Genomic DNA, 7,876 nt, shown 5'->3' with positions numbered 1-7,876 from the left:
GGGATTCCACACAACCTTAAGATCATTCAACAGACTCTGGGATAAAAAGGCTCAACTAATCGTGTCTCTTACCTTTCTGAAGAGATGCCGCGACTCTAATCTTAAAGGTCGTGATCTGAACGTGGCTTTTTCACTCCAGCGCTGTACTCCAGACAGTCTCGTCCCTTCACCTGATGAAGGCCGCTTGTGTTGTGGCGTTGATGTCGTGAGACTATTATTGTGTTATTTTATTTTATCAATTTATTATTTTATTCTCATTCTACGTGACTTTACCTGAAAGAACCAAAGAACATGAATCCTTGCAGTCACGAAAGATTTAAATCGAAATTTAACCGCCTCTACTGAGAGGGATTCCACACAACCTTAAGACCATTCAACAGACTCCGGGATACGAAGGCTCAACTAATTGAGTTTCTCACCTTTCTGCAGAGATGCCGCGACTCGAAGCTTAAAGGTCGTGATCTGAACGTGGCTTTTTCACTCCAGGGCTGTCCTCCAGACAGTCTCGTCCCTTCACCTGTTGAAGGCCGCTTGTGTTGTGGCCGAAACGTCGTGAGAATATTATTGCGTAATTTTATTTTATCAATTTATTTTTTTATTCTCATTCTACGTGACTTTACCGAAAGAACCAAAGAAGATGAATCCTTGCAGTCACGAAAGCTTTAAATCGAAATTTAACCACATATACGGAGAGGGATTCCACACAACCTTAAGATCATTCAACAGACTCTGGGATAAAAAGGCTCAACTAATCGTGTCTCTTACCTTTCTGTAGAGATGCCGCGACTCTAATCTTAAAGGTCGTGATCTGAACGTGGCTTTTTCACTCCAGCGCTGTACTCCAGACAGTCTCGTCCCTTCACCTGATGAAGGCCGCTTGTGTTGTGGCGTTGACGTCGTGAGACTATTATTGTGTTATTTTATTTTATCAATTTATTATTTTATTCTCATTCTACGTGACTTTACCGAAAGAACCAAAGAACATGAATCCTTGCAGTCACGAAAGATTTAAATCGAAATTTAACCGCCTCTACTGAGAGGGATTCCACACAACCTTAAGACCATTCAACAGACTCAGGGATACGAAGGCTCAACTAATCGAGTTTCTCACCTTTCTGCAGAGATGCCGCGACTCGAAGCTTAAAGGTCGTGATCTGAACGTGGCTTTTTCACTCCAGCGCTCTCCTCCAGACAGTCTCGTCCCTTCACCTGATGAAGGCCGCTTGTGTTGTGGCCTAAACGTCGTGAGAATATTATTGTGTTATTTTATTTTATCAATTTATTTTTTTATTCTCATTCTACGTGACTTTACCGAAAGAACCAAAGAACATGAATACCTGCAGTCACGAAAGCTTTAAATCAAAATTTAACTGCCTCTATGGAGAGGGATTCCACACATCCTTAAGACCATTCAACAGACTCCGGGATAAGAATACTCAACTAATCGAGTCTCTCACCTTTCTGAAGAGATGCCCCGACTCGAAGCTTGAAGGTCGTGATCTGAACGTGGCTTTTTCACTCCAGCGCTGTCCTCCAGACAGTCTCTTCCCTTCACCTGATGAAGGCCGCTTGTTTTGTGGCTGAAACGGCGTGATAATATTATTGTGTTATTTTATTTTATCAATTTATTATTTTATTCTCATTCTATGTGACTTTATCGAAAGAACCAAAGAAGATGAATCCTTGCACTCACGCAAGCTTTAAATCGAAATTTAAATGCCTCTACGGAGAGGGATTCCACACAACCTTAAGATCATTCAACAGACTCTGGGATAAAAAGGCTCAACTAATTGTGTCTCTTACCTTTCTGAAGAGATGCCGCGACTCTAATCTTAAAGGTCGTGATCTGAACGTGGCTTTTTCACTCCAGCGCTGTACTCCAGACAGTCTCGTCCCTTCACCTGATGAAGGCCGCTTGTGTTGTGGCGTTGACGTCGTGAGACTATTATTGTGTTATTTTATTTTATCAATTTATTATTTCATTCTCATTCTATGTGACTTTACCGAAAGAACCAAAGAAGATGAATCCTTGCACTCACGCAAGCTTTAAATCGAAATTTATCTGCCTCTACGGAGAGGGATTCCAGACAACCTTAAGATCATTCAACAGACTCCGGGATAAGAAGGCTCAACTAATCGAGTCTCTCACCTTTTTGAAGAGATGCCGCGACTCTAAGCTTAAAGGTCGTGATATGAACGAGGCTTTTTCACTCCAGCGCTGTCCTCCAGACAGTCTCGTCCCTTCACCTGATGAAGGCCGCTTGTGTTGTGGCTGAAACGTCGTGAGAATATTATTGTGTTATTTTATTTTATAAATGTATTATTTTATTCTCATTCTACGTGACTTTACCGAAAGAACCAAAGAAGATGAATCCATGCAGTCACGCAATCTTTAAATCGAAATTTAACCGCCTCTACGGAGAGGGATTCCACACAACCTTAAGATCATTCAACAGACTCCAGATTAAGACGGCTAAACTAATCTTGTCTCTCACCTTTCTGAAGAGATGCCGCGACTCTAAGCTTAAAGGTCGTGATATGAACGAGGCTTTTTCACTCCAGCGCTGTCCTCCAGACAGCCTCGTCCCTTCACCTGATGAAGGCCGCTTGTGTTTTGGCCGAATCGTCGTGAGAATATTATTGTGTTATTTTATTTTATCAATTTATTTTTTTATTCTCATTCTACATGACTTTACCGAAAGAACCAAAGAAGATTAATCCTTGCAGTCACGAAAGCTTTAAATCGAAATTTAACCGCATATACGGAGAGGGATTCCACACAACCTTAAGATCATTCAACAGACTCTGGGATAAAAAGGCTCAACTAATTGTGTCTCTTACCTTTCTGAAGAGATGCCGCGACTCTAATCTTAAAGGTCGTGATCTGAACGTGGCTTTTTCACTCCAGCGCTGTACTCCAGACAGTCTCGTCCCTTCACCTGATGAAGGCCGCTTGTGTTGTGGCGTTGACGTCGTGAGACTATTATTGTGTTATTTTAATTTATCAATTTATTATTTCATTCTCATTCTATGTGACTTTACCGAAAGAACCAAAGAAGATGAATCCTTGCACTCACGCAAGCTTTAAATCGAAATTTATCTGCCTCTACGGAGAGGGATTCCAGACAACCTTAAGATCATTCAACAGACTCCGGGATAAGAAGGCTCAACTAATCGAGTCTCTCACCTTTTTGAAGAGATGCCGCGACTCTAAGCTTAAAGGTCGTGATATGAACGAGGCTTTTTCACTCCAGCGCTGTCCTCCAGACAGCCTCGTCCCTTCACCTGATGAAGGCCGCTTGTGTTTTGGCCGAATCGTCGTGAGAATATTATTGTGTTATTTTATTTTATCAATTTATTTTTTTATTCTCATTCTACGTGACTTTACCCGAAAAACCAAAGAAGATTAATCCTTGCAGTCACGAAAGCTTTAAATCGAAATTTAACCGCATATACGGAGAGGGATTCCACACAACCTTAAGATCATTCAACAGACTCTGGGATAAAAAGGCTCAACTAATTGTGTCTCTTACCTTTCTGAAGAGATGCCGCGACTCTAATCTTAAAGGTCTTGATCTGAACGTGGCTTTTTCACTCCAGCACTGTACTCCAGACAGTCTCGTCCCTTCACCTGATGAAGGCCGCTTGTGTTGTGGCATTGACGTCGTGAGACTTTTATTGTGTTATTTTATTTTATCAATTTATTATTTCATTCTCATTCTATGTGACTTTACCGAAAGAACCAAAGAAGATGAATCCTTGCACTCACGCAAGCTTTAAATCGAAATTTAACTGCCTCTACGGAGAGGGATTCCACACAACCTTAAGATCATTCAACAGACTCCGGGATAAGAAGGCTCAACTAATCGAGTCTCTCACCTTTCTGAAGAGATGCCGCGACTCTAAGCTTAAAGGTCGTGATATGAACGAGGCTTTTTCACTCCAGCGCTGTCCTCCAGACAGCCTCGTCCCTTCACCTGATGAAGGCCGCTTGTGTTTTGGCCGAATCGTCGTGAGAATATTATTGTGTTATTTTATTTTATCAATTTATTTTTTTATTCTCATTCTACGTGACTTTACCGAAAGAACCAAAGAAGATGAATCCTTGCAGTCACGAAAGCTTTAAATCGAAATTTAACCGCATATACGGAGAGGGATTCCACACAACCTTAAGATCATTCAACAGACTCTGGGATAAAAAGGCTCAACTAATCGTGTCTCTTACCTTTCTGAAGAGATGCCGCGACTCTAATCTTAAAGGTCGTGATCTGAACGTGGCTTTTTCACTCCAGTGCTGTACTCCAGACAGTCTCGTCCCTTCACCTGATGAAGGCCGCTTGTGTTGTGGCGTTGACGTCGTGAGACTATTATTGTGTTATTTTATTTTATCAATTTATTATTTTATTCTCATTCTACGTGACTTTACCTAAAGAACCAAAGAACATGAATCCTTGCAGTCACGAAAGATTTAAATCGAAATTTAACCGCCTCTACTGAGAGGGATTCCACACAACCTTAGGATCATTCAACAGACTCCGGGATAAGAAGGCTCAACTAATCGTGTCTCTCAACTTTCTGAAGAGATGCCGCGACTCTATGCTTAAAGGTCGTGATCTGAACGTGGCTTTTTCACTCCAGCGCTGTCCTCCAGACAGTCTCGTCCCTTCACCTGTTGAAGGCCGCTTGTGTTGTGGCCGAAACGTCGTGAGAATATTATTGCATAATTTTATTTTATGAATTTATTATTTTATTCTCATTCTATGTGACTTTACCGAAAGAACCAAAGAAGATGAATCCTTGCAGTCACAAAAGCTTTAAATCGAAATTTAACCGCATATACGGAGAGGGATTCCACACAACCTTAAGATCATTCAACAGACTCTGGGATAAAAAGGCTCAACTAATCGTGTCTCTTACCTTTCTGAAGAGATGCCGCGACTCTAATCTTAAAGGTCGTGATCTGAACGTGGCTTTTTCACTCCAGCGCTGTACTCCAGACAGTCTCGTCCCTTCACCTGATGAAGGCCGCTTGTGTTGTGGCGTTGACGTCGTGAGACTATTATTGTGTTATTTTATTTTATCAATTTATTATTTTATTCTCATTCTACGTGACTTTACCGAAAGAACCAAAGAACATGAATCCTTGCAGTCACGAAAGATTTAAATCGAAATTTAACCGCCTCTACTGAGAGGGATTCCACACAACCTTAAGACCATTCAACAGACTCCGGGATACGAAGGCTCAACTAATCGAGTTTCTCACCTTTCTGCAGAGATGCCGCGACTCGAAGCTTAAAGGTCGTGATCTGAACGTGGCTTTTTCACTCCAGCGCTGTCCTCCAGACAGTCTCGTCCCTTCACCTGTTGAAGGCCGCTTGTGTTGTGGCCGAAACGTCGTGAGAATATTATTGCGTAATTTTATTTTATCAATTTATTTTTTTATTCTCATTCTACGTGACTTTACCGAAAGAACCAAAGAACATGAATCCTTGCAGTCACGAAAGATTTAAGTCGAAATTTAACCGCCTCTACTGAGAGGGATTCCACACAACCTTAGGATCATTCAACAGACTCCGGGATAAGAAGGCTCAACTAATCGTGTCTCTCACCTTTCTGAAGAGATGTCGCGACTCTATGCTTAAAGGTCGTGATCTGAACGTGGCTTTTTCACTCCAGCGCTGTCCTCCAGACAGTCTCGTCCCTTCACCTGTTGAAGGCCGCTTGTGTTGTGGCCGAAACGTCGTGAGAATATTATTGCGTAATTTTATTTTATGAATTTATTATTTTATTCTCATTCTATGTGACTTTACCGAAAGAACCAAAGAAGATGAATCCTTGCAGTCACGAAAGCTTTAAATCGAAATTTAACCGCATATACGGAGAGGGATTCCACACAACCTTAAGATCATTCAACAGACTCTGGGATAAAAAGGCTCAACTAATCGTGTCTCTTACCTTTCTGAAGAGATGCCGCGACTCTAATCTTAAAGGTCGTGATCTGAACGTGGCTTTTTCACTCCAGCGCTGTACTCCAGACAGTCTCGTCCCTTCACCTGATGAAGGCCGCTTGTGTTGTGGCGTTGATGTCGTGAGACTATTATTGTGTTATTTTATTTTATCAATTTATTATTTTATTCTCATTCTACGTGACTTTACCTGAAAGAACCAAAGAACATGAATCCTTGCAGTCACGAAAGATTTAAATCGAAATTTAACCGCCTCTACTGAGAGGGATTCCACACAACCTTAAGACCATTCAACAGACTCCGGGATACGAAGGCTCAACTAATTGAGTTTCTCACCTTTCTGCAGAGATGCCGCGACTCGAAGCTTAAAGGTCGTGATCTGAACGTGGCTTTTTCACTCCAGGGCTGTCCTCCAGACAGTCTCGTCCCTTCACCTGTTGAAGGCCGCTTGTGTTGTGGCCGAAACGTCGTGAGAATATTATTGCGTAATTTTATTTTATCAATTTATTTTTTTATTCTCATTCTACGTGACTTTACCGAAAGAACCAAAGAAGATGAATCCTTGCAGTCACGAAAGCTTTAAATCGAAATTTAACCACATATACGGAGAGGGATTCCACACAACCTTAAGATCATTCAACAGACTCTGGGATAAAAAGGCTCAACTAATCGTGTCTCTTACCTTTCTGTAGAGATGCCGCGACTCTAATCTTAAAGGTCGTGATCTGAACGTGGCTTTTTCACTCCAGCGCTGTACTCCAGACAGTCTCGTCCCTTCACCTGATGAAGGCCGCTTGTGTTGTGGCGTTGACGTCGTGAGACTATTATTGTGTTATTTTATTTTATCAATTTATTATTTTATTCTCATTCTACGTGACTTTACCGAAAGAACCAAAGAACATGAATCCTTGCAGTCACGAAAGATTTAAATCGAAATTTAACCGCCTCTACTGAGAGGGATTCCACACAACCTTAAGACCATTCAACAGACTCAGGGATACGAAGGCTCAACTAATCGAGTTTCTCACCTTTCTGCAGAGATGCCGCGACTCGAAGCTTAAAGGTCGTGATCTGAACGTGGCTTTTTCACTCCAGCGCTCTCCTCCAGACAGTCTCGTCCCTTCACCTGATGAAGGCCGCTTGTGTTGTGGCCTAAACGTCGTGAGAATATTATTGTGTTATTTTATTTTATCAATTTATTTTTTTATTCTCATTCTACGTGACTTTACCGAAAGAACCAAAGAACATGAATACCTGCAGTCACGAAAGCTTTAAATCAAAATTTAACTGCCTCTATGGAGAGGGATTCCACACATCCTTAAGACCATTCAACAGACTCCGGGATAAGAATACTCAACTAATCGAGTCTCTCACCTTTCTGAAGAGATGCCCCGACTCGAAGCTTGAAGGTCGTGATCTGAACGTGGCTTTTTCACTCCAGCGCTGTCCTCCAGACAGTCTCTTCCCTTCACCTGATGAAGGCCGCTTGTTTTGTGGCTGAAACGGCGTGATAATATTATTGTGTTATTTTATTTTATCAATTTATTATTTTATTCTCATTCTATGTGACTTTATCGAAAGAACCAAAGAAGATGAATCCTTGCACTCACGCAAGCTTTAAATCGAAATTTAAATGCCTCTACGGAGAGGGATTCCACACAACCTTAAGATCATTCAACAGACTCCGGGATAAGAAGGCTCAAGTAATCGAGTCTCTCACCTTTCTGAAGAGATGCCGCGACTCTATGCTTAAAGGTCGTGATCTGAACGTGGCTTTTTCACTCCAGCGCTGTCCTCCATACAGTTTCGTCCCTTCACCTAATGAAGGCCGCTTGTGTTGTGGCTGAAACGTCGTGAGAATATTATTGTGTTATTTTATTTTATCAATTCATTATTTCATTCTCATTCTA

Source organism: Petromyzon marinus, chromosome 68 (assembly GCF_048934315.1).
Source record: "Petromyzon marinus isolate PM22_M1 ecotype Great Lakes invasive population chromosome 68, UKy_Petmar_22M1.pri1.0, whole genome shotgun sequence".
NCBI classification, from domain to species: Eukaryota; Metazoa; Chordata; class Hyperoartia; order Petromyzontiformes; family Petromyzontidae; genus Petromyzon; species Petromyzon marinus.
This window is presented reverse-complemented; position numbering follows the sequence as displayed.